The sequence below is a fragment of the Capra hircus genome, chromosome 13, assembly GCF_001704415.2.
Source record: "Capra hircus breed San Clemente chromosome 13, ASM170441v1, whole genome shotgun sequence".
NCBI classification, from domain to species: domain Eukaryota; kingdom Metazoa; phylum Chordata; class Mammalia; order Artiodactyla; family Bovidae; genus Capra; species Capra hircus.
In genome coordinates, this window is record NC_030820.1 from 78,904,595 (window position 1) to 78,919,144 (window position 14,550).

Consider the following 14,550-nt stretch of genomic DNA (forward strand, 5'->3'; position numbering starts at 1 on the left):
AACAACACCCCAGTGTGTTCCTTTGGGAAACTACTCTTGATGATGCAATTTTGGTAAAATTATCAACCCAGTTGTCCCATAACTACCCTGGTGAAGAAGTGTACAAATGACCCAGGCTTGGCCAATCAGAGCATTTTATCTCCATTAGCCTGTGAGATCCACTCGGGCAGGGGTCATGATTGATTCATTCACAGTTTTATGTACAATGGGTGTGTGGATATGCAGATAGATAAATGAATGGGTGGATGAGTGGATGTTTGGATGACAGATAGATGGATGGATGAAATGGAAGAGTGGATGGATGGATGGGTGATGGATGGGTGGGTGGATGATGAAAGAGTGGATGGATGGATGATGGATGAATGGGTGGGTGGGTGGAAGAGTGGATGGATGGATGGATAAAAGAATCTGATTGTCCTTGTGTATATAAGATCCTTATATTTGTCTTTAAGGACCCTCCTCTCTAAGACTTAATCTGGCCACCCCATTGTTTGGGCAAGAATCTAAATTCTTACCCCCAACTGACATCCTCTTGAGATAGCCAATAATAAGATGACATAGTAAACGTAAAATCACCTTCCATTTGATAAACTGCCTTGTGAGAATGGTTCAGGACATGGCAACTAATACTCTCATTGCCTCAGTTGTTCCTCTGAACAGTAGAAATATTTTTTAAGTTTCTAGAATCTGGAATCTGCACCAAATCAGAGCTCTTAAAGGGAAGGGGTTCAGACTAGGTCCCGACCCAGAACAGAGTTTCTGTTAGGGCACAGGGGAGTGAGAGAGTTTTCTTCTCTAAAGGCCACTTTGAAGGTTGGGGCTTGGGTTGGGGGATGGCATATTTTCAATTCCAAAATAAATAATGTGTGCTGTTAGAAGCAAGGAGCATAATGCACGACATTTATGCATTCAGAGGCCACTCCAGGAGTGTGGGGTGGGATGCAGGCCTCGACGGTGCAGCTCTGTCAACCTGCCCTCTGCCCCACTGCTGACCTTGTGGAGGCCCTGGCCTTTGAGCTTTCCTCCAGGCTCCCCAGCAAAAGTGCAATGGGAGGTTAGTGCAAATCCTAGCACACGTCTGATCCTGGCCCAGGATTTCAGCTCCACTCAAAAGCATTGACTCTAGCGTATAATTACAAACTGAGACACGGGCCATGAAAGGGAAGTAGACGATGAGACAGAGGCCACAACAGTAACGTCAACACAGAAGTCAAGAAAGGCTTCCTTAGGCAGGTGATACTTGAGCTGAGAACAGAAGGCTGAGCAGAAGGTAGCCAGCGAAGAGTGAGGGGAAGAACTAACAGCCAGCTGGGAAAGTATGTGCAAAGGCCCTGAGGCAGGAAGAGGCAGGAAGTATTGAAGAATCGAGAAAAGACTGGAGGGGCAGGTGCTTGGGGACGGACCAGAAGATGGTGTGGCGGAAGGCTGGGGGATCGGTGGGGCCTTCGTGGAGAATTTTGGACCTAAGACCAATGAGGAAGGACTAAAGTGCATTTAGGCAGGTACGTGACAAGATCACACTTGGGGTTTTAAGTGGTTGCTCTGGGTTCTGGGTGGAGAAGAAACTGCAGGTGATGAAGTTTACAGCAAGAAGACCAATCAGGTCCATGCAGCCATCCAGGTGAGAGACAATGGGAGTGCGGGCCGTGCTGAGGACAGGAAGCAGCGGAAGCAGACAGAGGCGAGCGCACTCTCACCCTCTAGTCCACCCTTGAGTTCTCTCTTTTTCTCTTGCCGGCTGCCTCTTTAGAAAGGCAGCAAAATCTGATTGCACGTGAACACAAACACTCGGAGTATACCGACCCTCCCACCCGCCCCACCCCATCCCACCCCATCCCACCCCAGGTGACTCTGAGTGCTGAGGCCCCTGCACGCCGGCCCTGGAAGGACCGCCCTCCCCTCTGCCAGCACGTAGCCCTGCGCTCCTGCCCCGCTTCTGGTATGAGGCTCATTTTTAGCCTCAGTCTCTGCTTCTCCCAGAGCTTCCCCAATTGCTCAGCCGGTAAAAAATCCACCTGTGATGCAAGAGACACAGGAGATACAGGTTTGATCCCCGGTTTGGGAAGATCCCCTGGAGAAGGGAATGGCAACCTGCTCCAGTATTCTTGCCTGAGAAATCCCATGGAGAAAGGAACCTGGTGGGCCACAGCCCAAAGGGTCACAGAGGCAGACAGGACAGAGCAACTAAGCAGCGGGCCGGGCCCACCGTCCACTCGACAGCTGCGTCTGGGCACCCAGCAGGCGCCGTGGAGCGCACCTGTCCAAACCAACCTTCTTATCATCTGAAACTGCTCCTCTCCCACAGTTCCCAGCCAGATCACCCTCCCATTCGTCATGTTCTCCCACCGAAAATCAACGAGCAAGCCCTTTATTTCTCTCTGCTCACACCCACAGGCAAACCCTCAGCAAACCGAAAAACCCCAAACCCCATCGCGTTTCACCAGCTTGACCGTTCCGCCTCCGAGCCCAGCAAGCCTAGCGCACATCATCTCTCACCCTGATGACTGTCCTCCCTGGCCTTGTTACTTCCGCGCCGGCCCTGATATGGAGCAGCCAAAGGGAAATTTTGAAAGGGATCCCTGTAAGGGCCAACATGGAAGGAACAAGATGAGGGTGGAGGCTCCCACAGGGATCAGGGAGTTAAACACAAGCACTTTGACCTACAAAGTCCTAGATAAGCTGCCCCACGCCAGCTCCCTTTAGGCATCATCTCCAGCCACGGTCCCTTCTCTGACTTCCTTCTGCCACCCGCTGCTCAATCGTCCAGCTGTTCCTTGAAAATACCAAGCATGGCCCTATCCCGGGGACTTTGCACCTACTATTCACTTCCTTGCTTTGTTCATTCCTCAGGTCAAATGTCAGCTCCTCAGAGAGAAACTTCCACGATCATCCCAATAAAAACAGCACCCCCTGGCCTCCTCCGCCCCCTGACCCTGCTTTGTGTTCCTCGAAGCCCTTATCTTGGCAGCATGTTTATTCATAAGTACATTTGCTCATCTTTTTCTGCCTCTTCTCAATTGACCGTAAGCCCCACAAGACCAAGAATGCTTGTTTAATTGACTGCTGTCTCTAGGGCTGTCAGGTGCAGTACACAAAGGACAGCCAGTTAAATCTGAATTTTGGACAAACAATGAATGCTTACGTTTTTTCGCTCAAGTATGTCCCCCCAACATTGTATGGGACACACTGAAACTAAAAAAGCATTCGTCGTTTGCCTGAAATTCAAAGTTCACCGGACATTCTATATTTTAATCTGGCAAGTCCAGCTGTAGCCCCAGATCCTGGAAGAGTTCCCAGGGCACGGTGGGCACTCACTAAGAAGGAGCTGAAGGACTGGATGAAAGAACAGCGCCCAACAGAGCTCACACTGAGAGATCTCTCAGAACACGGAGTGGCATCAAGAGGCAACCCTGAGTCCCTGGTTGCCTCAGTTTAATGGGACTTGTCAGGGATGTCTGGAAATCTGGTGTTTTGCACAACCGGTGGCCCAGCCTCTAGCATGGTTATGACACCTGTAATTATTTTTATGTAAATAACATTTCATCTGACTCAGTGGCTTCAGGGAAATTCTGCCTGTACATGCTTTTTTTCTTTTTGAAAAGGAAAAGAAAAAAAAAAAAAAAGACTTGTAAAAAAATATACTCTGGTATAGGAAATAGATTCCTGGGGTCATTATAACAAAACTGATGGGTTTGAATCCAGTCGCTGCCTCCTCCTCCAAGCTGAACTTCCTGGAGGTCAACGGCACCCACAGGCATGAAGACATCACTGTTTGGCCAAGGTTGGGGTGACCCTGTGGTACCATCAGGAAGATCACAGAATGGGGGCCCAGGATCCAATCCGAGCGCTTCCTCTGAATCACTCTGTGACTTTTAAGCAAGCCAATTGGCCTTTCTGGGCCTCAGTTCTTCTATCTGTAAAATGGGGGCAGTAAATTAGTTCATACCTGAGGCCCCGTTCCAGCTGAGGGTCCAGGAGGCTTCAGTGCTAACCTGAGCTGCAGCCAAGGTCAATTTCATGGGTTCCACCTGTGCCATCGCAGAGGGTCCTGCACCCAGAGGACCACAAGGTCTAACACCCTGCCATCACCATCTTAAAGTTCTTAGCAATATTTGAACCAGGGGCTGAGAATTTTCTTTTATGCTGGGCCCTGAGGACTACATAGCCAGCCCTGATGGCAGCCATGTAATAACTAAGTCACCTGTTCTCAGCCCAAACCCCACTGGCCTGACGGCCCCATCGTAAGAAAAGCTCAACTAGAAAATGTAGGCCCTGCAATGTGCTTAATCAGAAAAGTAGGAACTCTCCCAGATCCCAGAAAGGACCACCCCTCAATTTAAGTACATGCGGGGATTATCACCCTAGAAGCCAATATTTTAATTTACATACGGATGCATTTGACTCCTCCAGGACTGGAACCAGAGTGAGGCAAGTGAGGCAAAATTCAAGAGGGTACCAAAAACCTCAATAATCAAATACACTATGCTTTCATAAAACATTTTTTAAAAATAATAAGTACAAAGAAAATCTATGTTAAGCAAACCATTACACTTGGAATAAAGACAGGGTCAGTAACAGTGCTGTGTGGACCCACCCTCCCTAACCTTAACCCTAACCCCTAACCCTAACCCCTAACCCTAACCCTAACCCTGAGGTGAAAGGAAAAATGAATAATAAAGATCTTGTCTTTAAATCTTTTTTTCTATTTTTGGTTCATTGTAGATTTTTGCATCAATTTTTTTGTACTTATTTATTTACTATTTTGCCCTGTAGCATGTGGGAAGCTTAGTTCCCCGACCAGGGATCAAATCCACACCCCCTGCAGTTGAAGGCAGATTTGTAACCACAGAGTCCCTTTGCATCAGTTTCGATTTCTAAAATATTTCGACCACTGAGTATCCTGGCGTCCCCTTCCACATTGCCTTGCCTCAAAGCCAGTTTTCAGGGATGACCTCCTCATGATTTGGGGGAACCACAAGACAGTTTCAAACTTGACTTTCACTCCAATCTACAATCAACGTCATCTTTTAAAGCCTGGACAGAACTTCTCTACTGTAAGAAAGATAATTTCCAGAAGATTGCAGCTGAAGGCAGTTTGTTGAAACTGGTGCCACCCCCCGACCCCACCTCATTACCACCAGGCAGGCAGAGAGGGTTAAAGCTCCAGGAAAACAGGGATCTACCAAAAGCCGGAACCCAAATGGAAGTGTGGACTGTAAGGAGACACCCCACCGCACAGCAGTGGTGGTCACAGGCCTGCAGTAGCTTAGCCAAACCCATCCTGCAGGCATATTATGTTTGGCCTGCCCCGTAACTTTTTTTAAATCTGAACTTTTTCTTTTTTAATTGAGCGGTTTCATTTAAAACTTCAAGTATCCAATGGCTCCCCAAAATGGGAAGACCAGGCCACATCGGACCTGTGCTCCCCGGTGGCCCCGGCACCTGGGGCTGAGTAGAAGCCGCCGCTTCCAGGTGATTCTCCTGCTGTCAGGACATCACCGCCCCACCCGCTGCCCCCGTCCACCCCGTGGGCATGTGGGCACCAGACCCTGGTCTCCAGGCCCTCGACTCCTTCGCCCTGGTCCCTGCTCACCTACTTTGTCCTGGCTTTGTCTGTCCTCTCCATCCCTTGCTTCTGCAGCACAGTCCCTTCCGCCTTATGGAACTGACATTTCACAGGCGAGCGCGGTCAGCACACTGGCCTAGCCCTTAAACTGCGGTTCTTGCCTTTAATTAAGCAGGAGGTGTCACCATCCCTCTGCCAGGGGAGCTTCGCCCTCCACTGAATCAGAGCCTTAATGGCCTTAATGGCAGCAGCAGAGCGCTGGTTAGCCAGGGGATGGAGCATGGGTTAGTCTTTGCCCAACCCCAGAACTATTTCTTAACCGTCTGCCGTCTCCCTTTGTCCACCGTCACCCTTCTGTCACCCGGCCGTCTCCCCAGATGACCGCACCCCCAGGATCGGGGCTCCCACATCCATCCTCTCTCCTGCCTAGTCTTGCAGACTCGAGCATCTGTGTCGAGTTCATAATCTATGAAGTCAGAGAGGGATGCGGACAAGCAAGCTGACCTCAGGGATCTCGAAGCCACCAGCCTCCCTCCAGCACAACCACACCCCAGAGCATCTCCCACCCGCCCCCTCCCAAAAGACCACATGGCCTCCGCTCTTGCCCTCTCTCTCTCTCTTAAATTCCTCTATCAACACAATCAGTAGACTGCATTGAAACTTTTAGTTCTTTTGCCACCAGGCTCCTCTGCCCATAGGATTCCCCAGGCAAGAATACTGGAGTGGGTTGCCATTTCCTTCTCCAGGGGATCTTCCCGATCCAAGGATCCAACCTGAGTCTCCAGCATTGGCAAGCAAATTCTTTCCCACTGACCCACCAGGGAAGCCCTTGTAGGTTAGTAGGCTGAAGAAAATGAACAACTTGACTCTGAAACACTAAAATAAGAGTGAAATGGCAGCTAACAGGCACTGATCACTGTCTATACACTGACCTGATCTGCAAACCTCCAAGCTTCCGCCGTGTGTAACGATTACCGTCACCCCCGCTGCTCAGCTAAAGAAACAAAGGCATGGAGCAGGCTGTGATGTTACTTTCGAAGTCACACATGCCCCCACGGAAGTGGTTTCGTCCCACAGCAGTCTGATACTCATTACTGAGTCACAGTGTTCCTGGGTTATTAGCTCAGGGTGGATGCGCTGAGGGACGTTTTTGGACCAAGATGAAATGCCGAGAGAAGCCTTCTGACTCCCGGTGATAGCAGAGGGAAGGAGGAGATGCCAGGGGAGTCCAGGCTGGGCCGAGAGGAGACCCGCTGGAAGAGGCCCATATTATTCACAAAATTAATGGCAAGTGCCCTTGAGGGCCAAAGATAGGGACCACCGCTGCGCAGCCCCAGGACTCAAGGGAGCACAGTTTGGAAACCAAAAAGGACAAGTCTCTGCAGACAGGGAAACACCAACTCCTCCCCGCTCCCTGCTCCCCACACTGGCCCCAACCCCTGTCATCCCCACCCAGGCCACTGCAGCCGCCTCCCACCTGTATTCTAAGCATCCCCTGTTACCTGGGAGAGGTTTCCCACAAAGGTCAGTGTGATTCTCTGAAAAGACTCAGCAACTCACACCCTCAGTGACTTCTGACTTCCCCAGGGCCTCCCTATTACCAGGAGAATGAACTTCAAACTGCTCGCAAAATCCTGCAGGGTCCCGCCTTGGCCTGCTTCCCCCACCTTTCCATTCATATCACACTTCCCCTCCCTCCCTTTCTGTTTCAGCCACACGGGGCTGGCTGCTCCTTGACTATCCCAAGCACAGCTCTCTCCTCTGGGCCTTGGGGCTCACTGTTCCTTCCGCCTGAGATACTGTAGAGACAGATCCCTCACTGTTCAGAAGTCAGTGGATACGAGGAAGGGACCCACAAGTGTGATTTACCCCGTGAGTGTGTGTTGAATTACATCCTCTCCCCAAATACGCTCAAGTCCTAACCTCAAGAACTGGGGGCTGTGATCTTATTTGGCAAGAGGGTCTTTGCAGATGTGATTAAGTCCGGATGAGGTCTTTAGAGCTAAGGGTTCAAATCCAACGACTGGCATCCTTGTAAGAAGAGGAGAGAACACACACACACAGGAAGAAGGCCATGTCAAGGCAGAGACGGAGAGTGGACAAACACAGCTAGGGACCAGGGACCGCCGGGGACCTGCGGGGACCGCTGGGGGCCGAAAGAGCCAGGGAGGGGTCGTGCCCCGCGCCTCTGGCGAGAACACGGCCTTGACACCTTGATTTCACACGTTCAGTTTCTGAAACTGTGTGAGAATAGATCTCTGTTGTTTCAAGCCACCCGGTTTGCGGTAATTTGTGATGGAGCCACAGGAAACTCAAACACCCACGCACCACACACAGGTATAAACAGAGACCTTCGCAGCTCTGAGCTCCTGTTATGGTCTCTAGCCCTTAGCACCATTCCACGTTTCTCTTGGACGTTCCTGGGTGGCTGCCCTAAGGTTTGCCCTGTGAGGACAGACACCCTTAGTCTTGTTCACTTTATCCACAGCCTGTTGAAGGGCAACCGGTACATTGGAGATGCTTGAAATGGTGAAAATGAATTAAATGGTCAAGGCTGCTTCTAAGAGGAGGTAAGGCTGAGTTGGGCATTGAAGAAAAATGTGGGAAAAAAAAAAAGGGAGCAAGGACCCCGGGGTGGAAAGACTGGCTTAGCCAAGGCTGAGGGAAGGACTGGGGGGTGCCAAGGGGTGGGTGGGCAGCCCAGACCTGCTCCCACAGCAGCCTGGGAGCTGGCGGCTCAGGCCGAAGAAGTGCAAGGCGGAGATTTGGCCAGCGAGAGGCTCTGAGGAAATGGGTCCCTACTGGCAGGTCCCAGCTGGAGAGGGAAGGGGTGCGGCGGCCAGAGGCTCCTCAGCGGCCCAGAGAGGCAGGTGGAAGGCAGGCGAGAGCCCCACTGCGAGCCCGCCCAGCTCACCGACTGGCTGGGAGACCCTGCTGCAGGAAGCAGCGGAGGCAGGACCGGGCAACCCTTCAGAGCAGAGCTTTCCGCACCGGCGCTGCCCTCCGAACGCCTTGACCGGGCCCGTCTTGGTTTCCTCTTCTCGAAATGGGAAGATCATACTCAATCCCAACCAGTCAGGTTATTTTGGGAGGATCCACTAAGACAATATCTGTTCCTGCTCGGCCCTACAATATATACAGTCTGGTAGGGAAAACAGAGGCCCTCCTTGCGACAACTGTTCAGCCTAACGGGGAGCAACATGGTGCAAGGGGATTACTTCCGAGCTTTGCCACCAGCGAAGTGACCCGGGCGCAGCGGGCACCCCTCCCTGTGCAAGACGGGGCTGGTTGGGGGCCCAATGAGGTGGCCCACGGAGAAGCCCTGGGACGGTGCCTGGCAGACAAGGGGCCCTCGGGAAGCGGTGGCAGCTGTCACGGTCGTCGTTGCCGTTGTTGTTGGGAACTGACTCATTCCAGACAACAGCATGAAAGCGTGGGCCTGTTGGATGACCCACAAGGAAGCCTGCTTAGGTCACCAGCGTTTGGTGGGAAAACGCGCAAGTCAAAACCACCGTCATGGTCAAAAAGAGGCGGAATGAGTGAGCCAGAGGACGGCGCGGTGCTTCGGCGTTTAAGTCTTAATTCTGTGGCCTCAACAGGTCGAGCAACCCTACTGCGCACCATCCGCAGAACAGAAAGTACTGAAAACCTGCTGAGTATCAGTCATGTTCCAGGCACCAGGGCCCCCGGAGTGAATAAGACAGCTGAGGTTCCTGGTTCCTGGCATTCAGTTCTGGAGGAGGATGCAGACATGGCGTGGACAACGACCTTCAGTGTGAGGCACATAGGATAGGAGAGGGCAGGGGGGAGCCTGGGGGGCACAGGAGGGCCCCCCCAAGTCTGGGCGGTCAGAGTCTCGGATTCCTCATCTAGCAAAGGGAAAAAAAGAGTGACCTGCCGCGCTTCTCCGAGGCAAGAGCCAAAATGTTCAATCACACGGGTGTGTAGTGAGAGCCAGCCAATGAGAATATGTGTGGCAAGCACTCGGCAACTGTCCTTGTTTAGGTTGGATTGGGGGTGTATAAGTATTGAGTTAATGACGCATACAACAGTAATAGCAGCACTCATTAATTGAGTTACTTGAGGTTCATGCTGCTTACTGAAAGACTGGAACTCTCCTTAGATTGGTAAATGATGGTTGTCATTCCCTCCAAGGGACTCTGCGGCCTTGAGACCCTCCCTGTTATTGTTGTTTTTGATGTTTAGTCACTAAGTCGTGTCTGACTCTTGTTGCAACCCCGTGGACGGTAGCCGGCCAGGCTCCTCTGTCCATAGGATATTCTAGGCAAGCATACTGGAATAGGTCACTATTTCCTCCTCCAAGAGATCTTCCCGACCCAGAACTGAACCCGCATCTCCTGCATTGGCAGGCGGATTCTTTACTGCTGAGCCGCTGGGGAAGCCCGAGACCGTCCCTTATTGTTGTTGGTCAGTCTTAAGTCATGTCTGACTCTTTGCAACCTCATGAACTGCAGCACGCCAGCCTCCCCTGTCCTTCACTATCTTAGACCCTCTCTACAATTCGGCAAATGAAGGGTTAAAGTCTGGCCCAGCAGGGCAGTCTCCTGGGACACTGCTCCTGCCATTCCGATTGGTTGATACTCAGTTGCTACATATAGTAACCAACACTCCAGACAATATCACTAACACTTTTCTAAATGTAGGGAAACTGAGGCACAGGAGAGTGAATCACTTGCACGAGGTCACGTAGCCAGCAAGCGGCAGAGCCAAGGTTTGAACCTCTCAGCTCACATCCTAAGCTGCTGATGACTTGGATATAAAAACCTGGGATCCACGAGAGAGTCACAGAACCGGACGACCTGGCCCTGTCCTCAGCTGACTTAAGAAAAGTTCTTAATAAAGGCAGGAGCATCTGGGGAAATGAGTGCTTCTCTCTGAACTTCTGGGAAGAAAAGGAAAAGCCCAGAGGTCTTTGTGGAGGAGGCGCAGCCTGGGTAGCCAGGGAGGGGCTCAGCCAGGAGGGGGGCTCTTGGAGCGGGTCTGGGTTCTGCTTGGGAAGAAAGCAATACCGGCTTTACAGCCCCCTGGCCATCTGGGGACTTTAAGTCCTCTAGTGGAAGTGGAAAGACGGTGCTCCGGAGGCAAAGCAAGGCACTCTTCCTGACTCACCCTCCACTTGGGACAACTTAGAGGCTGCCTCAGTTTCCCCGTCTCCAACATGGATGCTTGTCCCCTCCACACTACCCCCCTCACACAGACTTCTCTCTCTTCCAGGATATGGCAAGGACCAATGTAATGTTGGCAAAAGAGGCCAGGACAAGGGTCTGGCCTTCCTCAGTGTCCTCATCTGCCAAACGGTGCGATACCAAATGATAATAGTAGTAAGCTCCAGAGTCAGCAGAGCACGCGGTCGAGAGCCTGGGTCTGAGTCCCAGCCTCTGCCACATCCCTGCTGGGTAGCGCGTGACTGACTCCTGCCCCTCTCTGTGCTTCACTCCCTCCTCCAGGCCTGACAACGAGAGACTTCAAACCCTCAGCCCTGCCGCCCCTACTCAGCGCTCAAAACACTCTCTCACCCCTGCGGAAGGCAACAGAGACCTTGCCGTGTGCCGGGCTTCCTGCTACAAACCTGCTCTGTGATCCTGGGCAAAGCTGGTCCTCATAGTTCTCAACTGTCAGAAAATAATAACAGCCAGTGCATGTTAAACACAGAGGTAAGTGTTTTATACGCATGATTTCATACGATGCTCATGACTCCCCTGTGAGGTCATCACTGTCATTATTCCCTTTTACAGACGAGGAAATGGAGGCTTGGCAAGCCATAATCCTAGCCCAACCTGTGTCACTGTGAAGCTCCAAGAAGTTACAAAGTCTCTTGAGAGGTTTAGGGTACTGTGACTCTTCAAAGAATTTTTGCCACGAAATCTAGTTTCTGTACCAATATGTTAGTTTTGTATTTTAATAGGAATCACAGGGTATTTATCCAGTGTTGACTATAAGCATGGCAGCATTTCAGATGCCTTACACATGTCACCTCATTGACTCTCACAACCTTCTTTAAGGGAGACATTATTACTGGCTCCATTTTACAGTTGTGGAGACTGAGGCCCAGAGAGTTGAAGTCACTCACCCAAGCAAGATCACATAGCCGCAATGCAGTGAAGCAGAAATTCTAAGCCAGGCAGAAGGCAGGGAATTTGGGTCTGGGAGTGAGCAGAGCTCACCCTGTGTTTGTTTATTCCTGAAATAGTTTCCATCATCCCACTGCAGATAAAACTGAACACACCTCTTTCAGATCTTCAGTTTTTCCCAGAGCCTCGGCCCAAAACTGCACAGCAAGGTCAGTATTTTCTTACCATGCAAATAGTTCTATTTGCTATTTAATGACCCCGCCCATCTACATGCACCCTGAGGTCTGCCCCTCTGCTCCTGGTGGCGTTTCAGTGTGAAAGGCCATTTGGGTTTCCCTCAGGAGACCCCGATGCGGGCACAGTCGAAGCGCCTCTCATGCCAACTGTTTCTGAAGCCTGGAATTGCAGCCTGTGTGCCCAGCTGCTTTGGCATGCCAAGAGTCGTTTGCCGGGAACAACGCGGTGCCCTGTCTCCCACATGTGGACACACACTAGCATGCACGTTCTACAGCCCCTGGACACACGAGCGTGGGCTGAGGAGGTTAGGCAATGCATGTGCACACACAAAACACACACACACACTTCCAAACCTGAGAGAGGACCAAGTTCACAAACCTGGAGCAGAGGTGCGACAGCCTCAACAGAAGGTGAGGCTCGGGTGACATCGCACTGTAAAACAGAAGTCTCTTCCCAACACTCTTCTTCCAGATAGACTTAATTTTGCATTTGTCTGTCCCCTACCCCCACATCATAGCATCAAACACTGTGTTTCAGCATACACGGCATGGCAGCAAAGCCCATTCCCGTCCTTAGTACATCTGTCGCCTGTCTCAAAGCACTCCTTTTACGGGTGATGCGATATTAGTAAAGATCCTGGTCATTACGTCATAGGCTTGACCACCAGCCGAGGACAGGATAAACTGGTACCAGTTAAAACGTCCAGAGTGTTGGCAGGGTCTTGCTTTCAAAAGTGCAACTCAGCTAAAAATATGTCATTGAGGTCCGCTGTGGCAAAGCACACCATTTACCTAACCTAAGGCATTTGGCCCCACTCCCGTTTTCAAAAAAAAAAAAAAATAGCCCCTCAGGTTTATTTACCGAAATTGTCATTTCTTCCCCCCCAGAACTTTAATCAGCCACGCAGAGCACAAAACCTACATTCAACTCTGATTTTATGACACGAGGCTAACTCCTCCTACGCATATTTATTTCATTTAACTCTTGCGGCCCTGCCCTCTCCGCCATGCCCCCCACTCTTCTCAGGACTGGCCTCCGAAAAACACATCCCATCGCCTAGTTTCTACTTTTCAAGTCCGCTTGGTTAGTGGACAGCCAAAACTCCTCCACAATCCCAAACCAGATGGGACATTTTCATATCATATTCGTATAGGTTAAGCCCCTCCAGTAAGATCTAAGTAGTATGATTCCAGGGCGAACTCCAAGAGGAGGGAGAAAAGAGACAGAAACACGGAAAGGAGAGTGTAATCAGATCGCGAAGCAAACTGATGGTACATCGCACTTTAAAGGGGAAACTGGAGAACTGGATCCACCAGGCACATCAGGGAAAAAAAAACAACGGGAAAGAAAATTGCTTAAATGTCCCAGAGCATCTGCGGCTCTGTTAAAAAGTAAAGCCTTCATTACTAGATAGTAAAGTACCAAGCCTGTTCTCCTAAAGGAAAAAAAAAAAGCTAAATAATGATGATGGTGATAATAATAACACCGCTGACATCTGCTCTCCAAAGCCCAGCGCGGAAATGGTTAAGCAGCCCGCGGTTAGTAGCGAGAATCCCTCCGGGTGTCCCACGGAACGGACCATCCTGCTGACAGGCTGGCCCGGGGAAGGAATCCCGCCTGGGGACGCTTCGCTGCCCCCGCGCGAGGTGGTCCCAAGTCGGCGCCCCCGACCCCCCTCCTTGGCCAGGGCGGGGGCGCCCGTCCTCCCGGCCACGCTACCTGTGCGCCCTGGGAAAGCGGCGTCCCCGGGCCTGCCCGCGACCTCCGCCGGGAGCCGAAAGCGCTGGCCGGGGAGAAGCAGAAGGGGAAGGGCCGAGAAGCGGGAGGAGGAAGCGGCCGGAATAGGGGGCGGGGGGCAGTTACCTTGGTCCACAGACCCCATGGCGCGGAGGGGCTCGCAGTGCCCCCGTCTCAGCGCAGCCTCTCTCTGCATCTGGAGGGGACGGGGGCTCGGCGCGCGGGCTGAGAGGGCTCTGCGGGGGCAGACCCGGAGCCAGAGGGGCGCCGTCCTCTCTAAAGCATGCTCGAGGGGCTGCCCTGGCCGAGGCGCCTGCGAGCGGCCCGGGAGCTGCGCGCCTCCCGCCTCCCGGCTCCCGGCTCCCGGCGCGGCGGAGTCGGCGCGGCTCGGCGCTCGGGCTTACTCGAGAGGGAGCGCGACTTCCTTCCCCGCGCTCCGTGTTTATAGGCTTTCAATGCAGTAAAATAACGGGATTCCCTCACTGTTTCCTCCTGTTTACCCAGCGCCATGGAAACCGCTGGATCCCGTCCATCTCCAAAACTGAGGGCTTTCCTGCAAACTCCACACTCAGGAATCCATGACGTCGCCCGCTCCGCGGCCAGCCAGCTCCGTGGCTCCCTCGGCCGCCAGCACAAGTCCCTGATTGTTCGCGGAGAAAAGTCAGGGAGACGGAGCGATGCGGGCGACGGCGAGGGGAAGGGGGTGGGGGCGTGGGAGTGTCCAAGTCGGTCTTGCCCGAGCTCCAGGCGGCCGTTCGCAAGGATCGCCCTGGCCACCGCCTCCCTCACCCGCTGCAGCTTTGCATAAACCCTGCCCAAGGCTCCCAAGCGCCCCCCAGACCCGCGACCCCCTTCTTTCAAGCGGGCGTCTCTCAGAGCAAGTCGCCCAGGGCTCACACGGACATCTCAGGGGGTCCA

At 52.3% G+C, this 14,550-nt stretch overlaps 1 long non-coding RNA gene across 2 annotated transcripts in view; it reads right to left on the reverse strand.

Moving 5' to 3' along the window:
- The window catches only part of NFATC2, a 156,291-nt gene extending 142,248 nt beyond the window's left edge, over window positions 1-14,043 (reverse strand). For both annotated transcript variants that reach the window (XR_001919089.1, XR_001919090.1), the window contains exon 1: window positions 13,759-14,043. This is a non-coding gene — a long non-coding RNA (nuclear factor of activated T-cells 2). The remainder of the gene's footprint in view (window positions 1-13,758) is intronic.